This window comes from Hermetia illucens, chromosome 2, assembly GCF_905115235.1.
Source record: "Hermetia illucens chromosome 2, iHerIll2.2.curated.20191125, whole genome shotgun sequence".
In the NCBI taxonomy this organism is placed as follows: Eukaryota; Metazoa; Arthropoda; class Insecta; order Diptera; family Stratiomyidae; genus Hermetia; species Hermetia illucens.
Window position 1 is genome coordinate 11,521,292 of NC_051850.1, and position 15,475 is coordinate 11,536,766.

The 15,475-nt window shown below is 40.0% G+C and overlaps 1 protein-coding gene across 1 annotated transcript in view; it reads right to left on the reverse strand.

Annotated features, from left to right (window-relative positions):
- The window catches only part of LOC119647951 (leucine-rich repeat-containing protein 15), a 72,859-nt gene that overhangs the window by 11,595 nt on the left and 45,789 nt on the right, over positions 1-15,475 (reverse strand). Inside the window, exon 2 of the mRNA XM_038049338.1 lies at positions 5,631-5,765. The gene's annotated coding sequence lies outside the window, so the exon portion shown is untranslated. The remainder of the gene's footprint in view (positions 1-5,630; positions 5,766-15,475) is intronic.

The window sequence follows — 15,475 nt, forward strand, 5'->3', positions numbered from 1 at the left end:
AGGAAGGTATTCAAGGAGCGAGTTCATGATTCCTCTAAAAAAATTTCCAAGCAAAATCAATTGGAAATGGATTCCGGAGAATTTTAAATGTTTATGGAACAAATTTTTCCTTAATTTCTGAATTAAATCAAACAGAAATTGATTCAAAAAAATATGCCCAAAAATCCCTCAAATTCCTCTTGAAATTATCTGTTGTTTACGGTTATTTTCACAATCATCATCCAAGGACGATGAATACGCAAGAAGGCAGGCAATTCCTCTTATAAATTCAATTGGGTGCGAGAAAGGAAAATATCCTGACAACTGAAAACGAAATATTCCCATACAAATCCGTTGTGACCAGGACTCCGCACAAAAAAAAAGAATGTGATGTTTTCCCAGGATAATTGAAGAAATAAATGGGCTACGAAAAAAAATTCAGTCTATTCGCGCTCCGACACACATAATCCAAAACACTCGGAAAGGTAAAACAAAGGACAACATTCAAAAGATTGACGCGGTCCTTTTTTTTCCCCCGGAGTGCCAAGTTGGGGCTGAAAAAATTTATAAAATAAAAATAGCAGAACATCGGAGACCAGGCCAATTCACAAGGACCTCGATGGCCGACGCTCTCTACTCATTACCTTTCATTATCATTAAATGGACCTTATGATATTCCTTTTTATTTTGTGTACGAAAAATGAAAGGATACGCGCCATATTACACTCTACCACGAGCGATGTCTTTTCTTTCGCTATGAAATAACCGGAAATCCTTTTTTGTGTTTATGTAGGTTCGAATACAGACTTGGATCTACATAGATACGAATACAAAGCCTGGCGAGAAGTGGTCCTGTCGAAAAACTCTATAGGAATTGTATAGATGAATGTTTTTCCTAAGGTAGGTCCTACCTTTTTGCAAATCAAGGCTTTTGTGGGGAAGGATACTCTCTTGCCGTCGTTGCCTCTTTGTAGTCATACCGGCCTATATAATGTTGGTTTGGTATTTTCAATTACCCTAAAAGGTCCTTGCCTTGTCTTCTTGTCTCAGGATATATATTCTTTCTATTATGCTTATTCATTATTAAGAAAAATCATTTAATATTGAAGTAGAAGAAATGAGTGAATAGAAGAATTGGAACTGTAAGAGCTGTTTTGGGACTTTTGAATGGAATAGAATGGAACAGGGAGTGGTCATGCGGCTTTTGATGGCGAGGAATAAATCTAAAAAAGTTTTTAATTATGCAATTTGAAAGGATTGAGGCAGCAGACAATGTAGTTAGTATAATAATGATAAGTGGTGATTGTTGAATAACAAAAAATGGTATAGAAATTAACCTGGGAAATAATGTCAACTCCGGGAAGGCTCTTCAGTAATTGTCCTTTCCTTCTCCTTGTCAGCAATAAGTTTTTATGATTATGAAAGGAGCTGATTGTTCTTCTCATTAAATAGTTTGTGAAGATTAATCTTGAGATCGTAAACGAATATTAAGGCTCGGGAGCTACTTTTCCACAATAAGGACTGCGATTTCCGTGGATACCAAGATATTGTCAAGCCACTTGGAAGAAAAGCTTGACATCGATAATATGGGGCCATACTTTCGGGCCAGAGACTCCTCCAATTAAAAGTTCAGTTTTATTTCTTCTTCTTCGCACAGACAGATGTAGCAAGACAGATGCATACCACTCAGGAGGAGAAAACGAGGCAACTCCTGGAGAGCACTTCCGTGGGTGACGAAAAGTCTTCTTAGTCACCTGCAAAGTCATAGAGTCGCTGATGCGAAAACGGCCGGTAAGACATCTTCCATCTGCTCTTCAGCCGACTGTAGCGACGGTGGATGTTAAAGCTGCCGTATTTCCCTCGACAACAAACATCGCAGAAGCAACGTCAGATCTATCTTTCATGTTCCGCCGCAGAAAACCCTTTCAATGCAGATAGCTTTATGATCGTCAATCCAACCTGCAAAGCTATGAGCGTAGATACATGCGAACAAACAGCAGGTTCGCTCCGTGAATTCTTCCGGATGGAAATGTTGGCACTTGGTATATATTGGTACCATTGAAGGTACCGTACCTGGGCCAATGCACAAAGCTAAGCAAGTGACTCCAAAGAACCTGAATGCTCCGATTTCATCCGCTTCCCGATTTTGTATGTTTGCCAAAATATAAAAATATGGTTTCGCATAGATATAAGCATTGATCGCACATCAAAAGTCAAAGACTGCATAAAAAAGACGTTCCAAGTGAACTATGGAAAACCACCAGCAACAACAATCGCGAACACGTGACCAACAGGTGCAAGCAGTGACGTCTGTATCTCAACAACTGGCTCAAAAAAACATGCAAACAGTGCCGACATTTTGAGGCTGAGATGGTGCTCTCGCTGCAACGACGAGTGCAACTATTAGTAACATGGATCGACCCAATTAGTCTTACTCGATGGTCAGCGACGTCGAAGGGAACCCGATCTCAAATCATCATGGGAGACATCCCGAAAACTAACCCAGCTTCCATTCAACAACCTGCAATGGGAAACCCCGTGAAATTCGGTAGATGGGTTAGATAGGTTAGGTGATCACTGCCTGGGATTCAATTTGGAATTTGGAATGACAGGCTGCATCAGACTCATATAAGAGACAATTTCCAAACATCTGACTATGAACCTCGAACAAGTTCTCTCCTTTAGAGTTCCCGCGGTTTGCTTACGGTATTGGCAGTTACTTATTAGATACGTTTGACAGAAAACCTGGTATCCCAAAGTATATATTTCCCAGGAGTTAATAAAACGGCTGCATTCAAAGGTGGAAGTGGCGGCTAAGATGACATCAGAGCACATTGAAGCCAATGACGAGGGCAGGTCTATTTTAACGACCTCTGCTTGGTGACATCTATGGTAGCCAGGTTCGGACAAAGAAGTCGAGATTCTTGCACACTCCTGCTCCTATTGCTTCTTGTGTTTCTGAATATTCTGCTCTGTTGGGTTAGCAAGAAAGTGAGATCTTTTAATGGTGACGTGTTTAGCGGGGCACTAAGCAGACGAGATGGCAGACAATCTAATGTGCAAATTGCGTTCGGTGGAGAGGGGGGGATTAATTATGCCTAAGAAAACATCGAGCTTCTCTAGAGCGTTTATCAGCGGAAAATGAAAAGACGCATGAACGTTTTCCACCCACTATTTCATCAAAAGGACCTACACTATCAGATGACATTAATTAGAGGACCCCAAATGGGTGAAAAAGTCTTTCTCCGGGGTTTTCAACAAACAAACTCGAGATGAACCGTTTTATTAGTCCCAAAAATGGAAATTTTGAAAAAGCACCTTAAAGAAATTCTGCATATTGGTCGATCAGACGTTGAAACACCTGATCGGAGATGAGAGCATTCCCAATTGAAGGCTAAAGCGTTGCTTTGGGCGTCTTCGTCGTTTTATACATTTGACAATTAACGATGTAGCTTTACACCTAGACGTGCCCCAATATTTCAACAAAGAAACACGTGTACGCAACAGATAATCGTGCGCGCGAACCACCATCTTGCAATTACGAATTGGAACAGAACCCTATCGCCGATGGAGCTCCATTTCTCGCCGCTGTTCTAAACCCTGGTACTTCATCCATTCGTGTAAGCGGTCCTGAGGTAAATGTTTTTTTTTGCTAGCCGTTCGCCACTTCTACGGACGAGGTACTAGAGTACATAAAAGCAAAGTTGGCTTACTTTCACCATTATCATGTTTCAGACTGACAGAAGACACCAATCCCGACCTAGTGATAGGTTCTTTTAAAGTCAGTTATCCGAATGAATGTGACTCAATCGACACTCCTTCTTTCTGATCTGAAGTGTCAACGTTCATCTAACCAGTCTATCGGTGGTTCATCAACAATTTGAGCCACGTACGTCCAGTCACCACCATGCATGTTGTGCCTTTTTCTATATTCCTTCGAAATTTGTGAACTCCAGTTTCCGCTTAACCGCCCGCATGCGGTCATAACAAACGTCTGAAATCGTATGGCAACTTAGGGAGTTGAGCCTTCAAGTAGGTAGTGTCCCACAAAAACGCTTCAATACCAGTCACAAAAAAAAAGGCGGACTCGTTGATCTCAATATGTGTACTGACAACAAAAAAAATGATTATGCAAACCACAAAGCATGAGACTACATACCAAGAGTACAGAGAAGAATCGTTGTCAACCACATTCTTGGTCAAATAATGCGATTTAAGAAGCGGTTTATTCTCACAAATCTCCAGTTTCAACTATTGGAAATCTATCGATTTGCAGAAGTCCGGCTTTTAACACATATTAAGGAGACTCCCTCCCCTGGCTCACTTACAATCCCCTTAAAGGGTCTCAAATTGGTTGACCCAGTAATGAGGGATGGTCCGTGGTGAACTGAGGACAAACACCTCCCTAGCGGGATGAAGTATGATTCCAGAAGCTGTTCACTCTGTTGACTACCTAGTTCGCCTATACTTAAACCAGGTCAACCAGATTGTTTGAAAAAAAACTTCAGCATTCTAATAATCCCAAAGCGGTTGTGGCTGAATGAACATTTTACGACAATGAATACTGAACTTAAGCCAACATTGGAAGATGGCAGATAAGGACCATCTAAATCCACCCTACCTGTCAAAAGTCAGCTCGGAATGGCCTTTTGATCATCTTATTTCTCCAGAATTGTAATATCATCCCGAGTTGTTTCTACAAAGGACGTGAAATGTCAGGAGGAAGCCATGCTAACAAACGTAAATGACAGTTGAAAAAGGCATGTGGGTGTGACTGTGTCAACTGTCATTTTCTTTTGTGGCTTCCTCCTGATATTGCACGAACTTTTGCGTGAGCAGCGTAAGATAACTGATAGGTTCAATTGAGGAGAAACTGTCATCCACTTTTCTTGGTCCATAGACCTTTGTGCTGGGCAAGGCAACATTTGTTGAGAATGCTGTAACTGAGGTTTCAGTCAAGGGAGAAGCAATCATTAGACGTTGTCTCACCTTTGACCTGGGAGCAACGTGACCGAAAGTAATCGTTGGGTTTACGACTAAATATAAGGCAGGAACCAACATCTGGTAACCATTTTCGCTGAGGCTTCTCCGCAAGGATAAGTGGAATAGCATCTGACGAGCTGTCTCGCCCCTGATTGAAGCCATCAGTCATCACAGTGTTAAGAGTTGGTGGAGCTATGCGTCGGCAGTAGTTCTTCCTTTATGGTCTCAGAGAATCAAGGACATGTATTGTCCGATTTCTCTGGTAATTAGGTATGGGTACTTCAGATAGTTCGAGAAGCTTTTATGAGAGATTTTGAGGTAAGAATTTTCGTTTTCAACAGAATGATCTGGGGATGTTATGTTAATTGTCCTGAAGCCTGGTACAAGACAAAATAGAGCCTAAGATTTGGCGCCTACTTGCAACTGCCTCTGTTTTCCGTACGTATTTCACGACGTAAGTTCAAGAGAGATTTAAGCCCTAATAGTAGGGCAAGGTATGCAAAAAGTAAAAAAAACCCTGCTTCTCCTAATGTGTCAAACCTTTGAGTCAAGCTACCTTTCGTTAAGGGGACATCTGGTAAAGTAGACTCAAACTACGGCAAGCCAAGGTATCTAAATTAAAGCCCTATCTTAATTCATCCAATAAAATCTTGTAATTCGCCGCTTACCTTCCAAATTATTTTATATCCGTGGCAAGTATGTGGTTTAATTGTTAAATATCCAAATAGTAAAATTCAATCCCTTTCGTGATGCGGTCGTCATTTCGTTAAATCGGATGAAACTCATCACCTCATTTTGTTAATCTGTAAATAAATAAATAATTGGGTTTAATAAATATTGGATTTAATATATGGATTTTGATGTGGTTAATGTAGGTAAGTGAAAGTTGTGATTGTTCATGTTTACTTGGTAAGGACGTGTCATTTCATTTCTAGCGGAGACAGTAAGGATATGGGAGACGATTTAATATACATTTTTTAGAAGGAATGTATCTTTTTCTTAGGAATATATGCGATCTTATAATTAATCGAAAGAGCTTTTAGTTAAAGAAACATTCAGATAATTTGAAAGAAGTTCCATGTTTAGTATATGAACCATGTCAATGTGTACCAGCATCACCAGAGAGGGTTGACAGAGTGCTGAAGAACAATTTGGAGTATCTAATCAAAGCCTAACTGTATCTTTCAAATTTTCCGCTTGCATAGATTTTGTTATTCATTAAATCTGCATTCCTTACCCGACTAACCCTCACTACACCCAATTCAGTTCCTCGCTGGTACCCTCTTAATAACCCAGTAAAACTTCAAACAAGACAAGTAGGCTCTCAACAGTTTGAAGTATCGCGCTACTTACATTCTCCTAACCATCTATACCCTTCTTCAAAACAATCCAGGAAAAGGAACATTTCACTTAATTAAGACTTAAGATTCTCATTTCTCAGTGCAATAATCATTAAAGTAACGACCTCAGAGGCGCACCAACCAAAGAGCTCCGTGCTCAACCCAACAACAATCTCACAATGCCTCCAGCACAAAAGGCTAGCCAAACGCCAAGAATGTCTAGTCAACAAGAATCCATTTCAGACTTTCAGAAACGATACATGACAAGAAAAATCTTTTTGAACAGCACTGAGACCCCCTTTTAAAGACATTCTGCTTACTCTTCTGATTGCTTAGATACGAGTATTCTGCTGACTCACCACCCATAAAATTACTAAATAGGAAGAGTGGTCCATTCTTCATAGCTCTAGATCCATCTATTTGTCGTCCATCATCATTGGTCACATCATCAACCTCATAGTCATCTTCATCTACATCATATGCCTCAGAATTGTGGACCTCAAATGCTCTTGTCGTATCTGAACAATGAATGTCGACAAAATGTTATGCTGGTCAACGTGCAATCCATTTTGAGCCACACTCCAGGGTCCATGCTAAATAAGTCATATCATAAAAATTATATTGTTAGCAAGTGAGTAGTGAAGTGTAGTGAACCTTTTGTGACCACTGGGTTAAGTAAGTTCTTTTTCCCTGTGCCGACGTGAAGGAATGTATCTTTTTTATACACTTTCCGCGTGGTGGCTTGATGGACCTACAATGCATGCTTCAAAAGGGTAAAGATACGTTAAATATTCAGAGATGACCTATGAATGGAATTTAGATTTTTTTCGATAGATACATCTTCGGATGACAATTAATTTATTCTTGAACCAAGTTGCCTATATCCCAACTCTGAATTTTCTTTTGTAATTGCATTAATGAAAAAAAATCTTAAAATTGTCGAGTATCTATTTTGGCTCCCCCAGTTTGACTTTTCATTTGGGGTGGAGTACAAAATATAGATGCTTTGGGCTAAGGCCAAGTTCGCTGAGCATATGAGACCGTTGTGGCGAGCCCTTCTTTAGAGGTTTTCCTCCCCTTCGTTTGGTTCGACCTTTTCATCAGTTTTCATAGCAAGGAAGGATTAAGATTGTCAAACAACAAGGTCACTCACTAGTGAGAAATTTGGCGATGGACCGTTCAGAAGCAGTTTGCTTGATCCCTGTCTATATGGGCTATTCAAGTTTCGGCTCAGGGAAGGAGGAGGATCGAAAAAGACACCTTGAAAGACTCTATTCCGAGGCCTAAATATTTGGGCTAGGTAGTATGTAGTAAGGCTGATTGGATTTTGGATGAACGAGAGGAAGCGGATCATGACAAGAAGCATCCGATAGGCTAATGAGACAGGCTACAAGGGTGAAAATGTCTGGAACGAAGAGGAGTTAGACAGCACAGATGACGCACTTCAGAACGCAAAAATGAAACAGAGGAACGCAAAAAAATAAGTTGTAGAAACGGGAAGAGCGGCTGCGGTTGTTTCCGCAGAGTAAATGGCCTTGGGAAGACACCATCAGCTGCTGGTATGACATGATCTCCTAAATTTCTTTCCTTGACAGGGCAGTAACCATAAATGATCCACATGATTTTATAAGATGGTTCACAATACATTTTTGAGTCTTATTTATTAGGTCATGGCATCTCGACCCAAACTAAGATCGTCCTTTTCAAACGAATCTCCGAATCAATGAATGATCATCCATTTTTTAGAAAATCTGTGAGCCTTCCTCGTACAGCGCTAAGTCTCATTGCAAATCCGTTGCAAAAAAGTAATACGGAGAAGGGACTGGATACCCCATACTTTACGAAGGAGTGAACAGGAGGCATAGGTAAAGATCCTTTTAGCTGATATTTTCAAGGCAATAAATTTGCAAAAACTACAGGAGTTGCGTCAAATAATCCGCTGGAAAGCCAATTCAGTGGTTGTTTGGAATTAGGGATCCTATGTTGAGGATACAGGGAGTCCTGAGTCCACATGCAGTTGATGATGGACCGGATCACTTGGGAATCAACTGACTTCCTTTGTTGTAGGTCATGGACCCCTCTTTTTGGGTTAAAGACCCAAGTTTATCGAAAAGGTGACTGAGCGTTTCATTCAGGGCAAACGCAACTTATCAGACCCTACCTCACCTCTGCCCTGGGAGCTACGTGACCGAACGTCAACACGTAATGTCTTACTTTTAGCAAATCTTGCTGCCTTAAGTATGAAGGAAACCTTGCGATTGCCTTCAATCCTGGACCGGAATCTTATTTGCTACTTAAGTGCAGGCAGAGAGAGCAACTAAGAATTCGTCCGCAACAGAAAGTTAATCGGCTGCTATCAAAGAGTAATGTAGCCTTAGTGAGTTAGTCCAATTGTCCATGCCCTAAAATTGGTTAACAGTGCCAACAGCTTTTCCTCGTATCTATTTGGGGGTACCTATATGTTTCGAGTTAATTAAACTCTTGGCTACTACTCTCTGTATGAATTTGAGGCTTCACCTTGAAAAACGGTCTCATCCAAATCTTCCCGGATGATCCTTTCTTCCGTGGCATTGGTGCCTAACCTCTGTTTTCCACAACATTCAGCAACCCCACTTGGGTCACACTGCTCCCAGGACAGAAGTGAGGCCGAAGCTGATGTTCTGCTTTTGTCCTGGACGAAACTGGAGTCGTCTGGAATTTTTTTTAAATTTGGGTTGAGGGTAAAATAGGGGTCCATGGATTAAAAAAGATTGATAAAGTTTCTCTCCTATAAACAGGATGACAGTCTCTTGGCTCTGTCAGCTCCAAACGAAGTTTAGCATAAAATCGAATTTTCGGGCTATTATTATGTAGATGGGTGATCTCCGCAAGATATCGTCTAGATACCGCTTTTTCACTCATGTTTCTTCGGGTCTTTTTCATTGGCGCTTTGAGCGTGTGAATCCTGCTTGATCCTACTGTTTCGATGCCCTCCTTGGCCAAGATTCGTCGCAAGCCTGGAAACATTTCCGTAGGGTATGTTATGCTGGCTCATTGTCTGTCCATCTTCACCCTCTCTTGTTCGAACAAAGTCAGTGAGCGATTCCGTTCCTTCGTATCTTGCACCTTCTTTATTAAGATATGGTTTATAGTTGGTCGAAATCCAATCCGAATGGAGAGGATAACGGTACTCAAAGAGATCAAAAGCAACATAGCGGGCCAAGTTGATGGAAAATTTAGGTAGAGCAGTGGGAACGATCGTGAGAATACAAGGACCCACACGAACGAGTTTTATGGGTCCATGGCTGGATGCATTTATAATTACGACGATACAGGTAAAATTCTTTTGCAGGTGGCATCGGCTGATTGGGGGTCAACGGCCATTCAATTGAAACAAGGAACAGCTTTGATTATGATTGAGATCGGCGGCCGTAATGACCAAAAAAGGCCACCTCATAACATGTTGCTAGGGGACACTGGGATAGGATGGTCCTGTGGGGCTACCGCGCCTCCTTTTCACACGAAGAATGACGAATACCGAATGGGGATGCATTCACCGCAATTTTCCATCCCTCGATTGCAGTATTTAGGCTTCGAATTGGTCAACTCCAAGCTCGTGATCGAGGCGTTATTACTTTTTCTGCTTCTTGTTGGCTTTTTGCTCGTGTTATTGATTGCCCGACGTTTTCCTTTCATATGCAGGTATTTTCGACCCATCTTGGTCCTAATCCCAACTGTAGTACATAACAAGGCTGAAGTATCCAGAAACCGGACTGGTCTTCCCTAGTTCCATTTTTTCACTTACCATTTTGAACAGTTGGAAAGTATCTAGGATTCACTTAGATTTTTCCAAGATATTCCCTTCTATGTTTGTACTTCTGCACCGACCGCTGCTTTTAGTTGTGACAGAAAAAAGGCGACATGTCCTGCTGTGAAAGCTACTAAGGAATTTCATTGTTGTGCTTTGAAGGAAGGGCCGATACCCCACAGGAAATATAGTCAACCAATACCAAGGGTGATTTCAGCGAGGAAAATCAACAACTAACAGGGGGGGGGGTTTCCAGTGTGAAACACAAGTGGGACCAATACAACCGTACAAACCGATCTCTACTGCATAGAATACCCTTACAATATCAGTCCCTGCCAAAGTATTATACTTAGGCTCATTCAAATGACAATAAGCTAACCAACTCTCCAAGTAAAGCGGCAAAATCAGATAACGAATTGTTTTTGAAAAAACCTTGTACCGAAACAAGGCAAAGAGCTGCATCAAAGTTGTTTAGTATCTGTCTGGAGTACCTTATGTGAAAGGTACCAGTAGGTTTGAACAGATCTTTGTTGTAGAGAGCCTTCTAAATAGTGATATATTCGAATGAGGTTAACAACAGTCTAGTGAGGTCGTCAGTGGGCGAGTGACGGAGGAGAGGAGAAACCTTAATGAAGCTTAACGAGGCAGTAAAAAAATTGGATTAGAAGTGGATACGGATAAGGCTAAAACCAAAAAATAAATACTTAAATTAGGTAAAGCTTCATATTAAAGGATTTCAATTTGACGGAAGGTGTGATGTACTTCAATTGCAAGGGGCAAGGAACTAGGCAAGATCCAAAGACAGATCATGTTTTCCAAAAAAAAATTTATTACCCCTTATTACCGATATTAAAAAGCGAAAATGTAAATAGTGAACGAAACTTGCTAGGCCCCCATTTAAATGCACGATATAAGGAAGACGACCACTGCCGTAATAGTCCCCCAATTGATGGGATCACGATCCGATCGCCCGGCCGACAACGTTGGGCCAATCATTTCAGGAGATCAAGGATCATCAGCAGGAGGAAAAGGACGCGAGAAGGGTGCCAAAAGCCTCGAGTACAATGGACCACTAGCGTTCAGAGGCTTTGCCTCTCCCCCACCTCAAACACACAGGATGCAAAAACATGCCCGTGTTTTTCATTGAATACCAAGAGGAAGTCTATCGATGAAATGGCTGATTCAACAAAGTCAGAAGGAGGAAAAGTCCAACAATTTTTTGCTTTCCTGAAAATTGGTAGTTTCCTGAGGTATTATCGGTAGGCAAAAACCGAGCTTCGAAATTGACAAACCATAGAATATCTACGGCTGCCTAAAGGACAATTGAATTCATCACTGATCACCAAGCATACAGCAGTCCAAATAGTGCAAACATACCAAGGTATTCATCACCTTTTATTTAGTCACTGGCTAAGATTGGCCTCAACATTGAGATTGGTGGAAAAGGATCAAAAGGCTCACTGAGGCAACCATGGCTTGATACGCTAGAAGGTGAATCGAGGGCCTTTTGACTGCGCTCGGACCAACGCTATGACCAAGAAGAATGGCGCATTAGATTTAAAAAAATCGACCCCTTACTGGTTAAGACCAAGGCTAAAGAAGAAAAAAGGAGGGCACCTGATTTAGTAGCGCTCTCGATGTCCCTGATTAAGGAATCCCCCGGAATTTCCCTTAAGTCAAATGATTCCATATGGACAACCAAATAAGGTAATTGTAAATGACACGAAATTGTAGAGGAGAGAAGAGAGCTCCTGTCGAGTCTGGTTTAGACACAAACTTTCGTTCCACTGAAGTCTATATTTGTCAATTGTTCTTAATGCGTTTATTAGGGGATTCAAACATTTAAAACAACAAAGGCCCCCTTCTGACAAAGCTTGCAAAAATAATTGTCAGAGTTTTGGAAATTGACGTCAGTGGAGTTTTGAACCAAAATATTGACCTCAAAAAAATTGTTTTTCAAATTAAGCTAATAAATGGCGGTTTTCACAAAGGTCTTGACTGGGGCCTTATTTGCTTTAACAGTCAAAGTCTTATTTCTCAACCAATCTAGAGAAAAACCATCAATAATGCAAACCAAATCGCCTCAAATTCCAGCCCATCGTCCAATGAACTCCCAAACGTATGCGACGATATCAGTGATTAATGATTTCCATTAATAAACCTACGAAAAAAAAAATGCTATTTCAGTGCAAAATTTTCTTGGCCCCAGTCTTGGGAGTTCGAAAAAAAGGACTAAGTCCGTAGTCCCCATGGATTGATGGCTATCAGCCGCTTTGGTCCAAAGTTAAAAGAAGAGACACTCGAACAATGTCTTACTATCTCCTCCCTTTCAGACCATTCTAGGCCACATTGTGCGCCAAATGCAATTAATCTAAGACTTTAAGAGCTCCAGTAAAAATCTATGATATAATGCCCCCCCCCCCCTTAATATTTCTTTCAATTTGCCAGAATGGATGCAAGATGAAAAAAAAGATATGTGGTCTTGGAATTCAATCTTTGTGAAGTGATTTCGGTTCTTCTTTCACTGATTGTTGGTTGTGTTTTGTGATGATTAAGGTGTGGTTTATGAGTACTCATTGGGGTGATGTTGGGAGAGATAGAAAAAAAAACGAAGCAGAACGTACTCCAAATAGTATTACAACATAATTAAAGCCGATTAGGTGGTCATGTTTCCAAGATATTCGGAGGAACTTTGAAAGAGGTTTGGAGCTCATTTTTCTTCATTTCGATGGGAGACGAAAAAAAATCATGCAAGTTGCGTGAGGTGCTCTGAAATGAAAAGATGAAGAAGATGAAAGATGAAAGATAGTTCTTATTGTCCAAGCAAGTTCTAGATGTAGATGAACCATGTAATTAGCTGAAATTAAATTTTAATTCAAAATGAATAGATGGAAATTAGGCATTGTGTGGGGCAGATTTCAATTTCAATTGAAAGATCTCCTGCGATCATGGTAAGTATGAATTTTTGAAGTTTGAAGAGGTTGTTGTTCACCCAAGATGGACTTGAAATGTTTTGAAGACTTCAGGGAGGTAGATGAGTATGTTGGGAATATGAATGTAGTTTAAAGTCGGTTTGAAGTATATTGTTTTCGAGGGTGCTTGTGGTGTGGCTTTGTTGAGAATTCGTTGGGAGTCAAGTTAGGACGAATCTAGTCGGGACTGTCTTCTAGAAGCTGAGAGACCAACTTGGTACATTGAAGCTTCATCAGTGGAGGAGTTTTCTAGCTTTAGAAAGAACTAAAAGAAGTCAAAAAAAGCCCAAGAAGAATTTATAGAAAAAAGATATTTTTGAGGTCCAATCGAAGTAAATTTTCTCATCAGAGAACACAATGCAGATGGACTGAACTACAAAGTTTGATATGGACCGAGCAAAGACCTAATCAGCAAGTTCAAGTATGGCTTTCCCAGAACTAGATCAGATAAAATTTTTCATGCAAAACTATAGCAACCATCTAAAAATTAGGCAAACAAACAGTTATGACCGCTCCGAAAACAACATTATTCGCACTTAAATATCTATTCCATGAATGTATCTTTTTCCCAACGCAATTTCCCTTGGACTTAGTAAATTCTCACACTCCCAAATTAACTTGTCAGATGTTTACTTGAAAATAATTTTCATCTATATTTTCCTCATTTTCGGCTTTAATAGCTCCCATGGAGATGGAACTTTACGAAACTTCTGATTTTCATCTTTTGCCTCATTTCAAATTCAATACATTTTCAGGTGACGTCTTGAAAAAGTTTAAAACTACATTTCAGAACCACTAAAAATGAAACCATCATTTCCTCATCATAAAAAGATGAATGATTTTCTTTCTACGATGCCATGGAAGGTCTTAGCCTTAATTCAAATTCTATTTTTATCTTTTCTTGTAATTTTTTTGCTATCAAACTTTTTTTTTCTTATTTATCCCCAGAAAAAGTACGAATAGCAAGCAAATAGTAATAGAAAAGTATATTTTTCATGAGTAAATACATCAAACGAGTCCAACAGATGAGGTCGGTCAGAAGCAAAAAAAATGAGAAAAGCTTTTATGATAGTAGCATCAGAAATATCATCAGAAGCATCATCATCAAATATCTTTAGATATTTGAGCACATAACTAAGTAACTTTGGTTTTATTTTCTCAAAAAAAGAAGAAGAAAGACAGACATTTGTGGTTTTAACGAATTAGCATTAAAATTCCCGCTTGCTGGGTTCGGTTTGGCCTCAGTTGGAGTGTTAACTAAGAAGCATTTTATAACGTAATGAACGTACTACAAGTTGGTTACCCCAGACGATCCCAGCAAAAAAAAAAGCCCCGAAAAAGATGTAAAAATCTGGAGAAAAGCAATGGGAAAATATAATGTGGGTTTAGTATAGTGTGTATATGATGATAATGATGATTTTATATGGTCCGATGGTTGGTGGAAACCGTTAGGAATTGAAATAGATACGTTTAATGGGGATCGAGTACAGTGTGCTGTTAATAAGCACACTTAAAAGTGATTATTCATTTTTCAAATACGTACAGATGCACACTTGATTTGGTTGATTACACGTAGCTAAGTCGAGAGTTACGAGATCTGGGAAGAAAGTTTCTGAGGTTTTCCCAAACAATATTCCTGGAAATTGAAACTTTTTCTTTCATTTAAGGGGTTTTATGGTGCGGCTGCAAAAATTTAATAGTTTTTCTCGACTCTGGGTAAGACCAAATATCCCACACTCTCTCTGAACCATCAAAAACTCCAGACTTCCCATTTGTTGCCAAGACAAATAACATCATTAACCCCTTGACATTATTTTTCATTAAAGAGAATTACAACTATCGATTACACCTGAGTCGAGACTCCCAGGGTCTTTTTTTGTTTTGTCGGCCTCTCGAGTCCATGAGAACATGGGGGCCGGGAACAACATTTCGAAATGATCTCTCCCGCTTGTAGAACCAGACTATGTGTCCCCCGATGCGTTGGAAAGAATCAAATGCTTCTAATCAATCGCCTAATGTGACATTATTATTCAAAATGTCGTTGTCATTTGAGTGTTATTTGTCGTGCCTAAATCAAATTTTAATCCTACATACACTCATTTATCCAAGTGTTGTTTCGCATTCGGAACCCGTATGTGTTCAAAGGCTGAAAGGAAGGTTGACGTATCCACACACACCTCAGCCTTTTGCCTGGGCTAAGGGACGTAAAATAGACAAAGATATTTACATCCATGCCCAACATATATCACATTCACGTTGATGATAATGATGATGGTATGTCCCTTATTCAAATAAGAAACGAGAATTACTGAATGTTGTTTGTATATAATCAATTCATTTTAGAAGTTGTTTTTCTTGCTGTTTTCTGTATCTTCATAGATAAACAAATTGAGTTGATGTAAATCTACCACTAT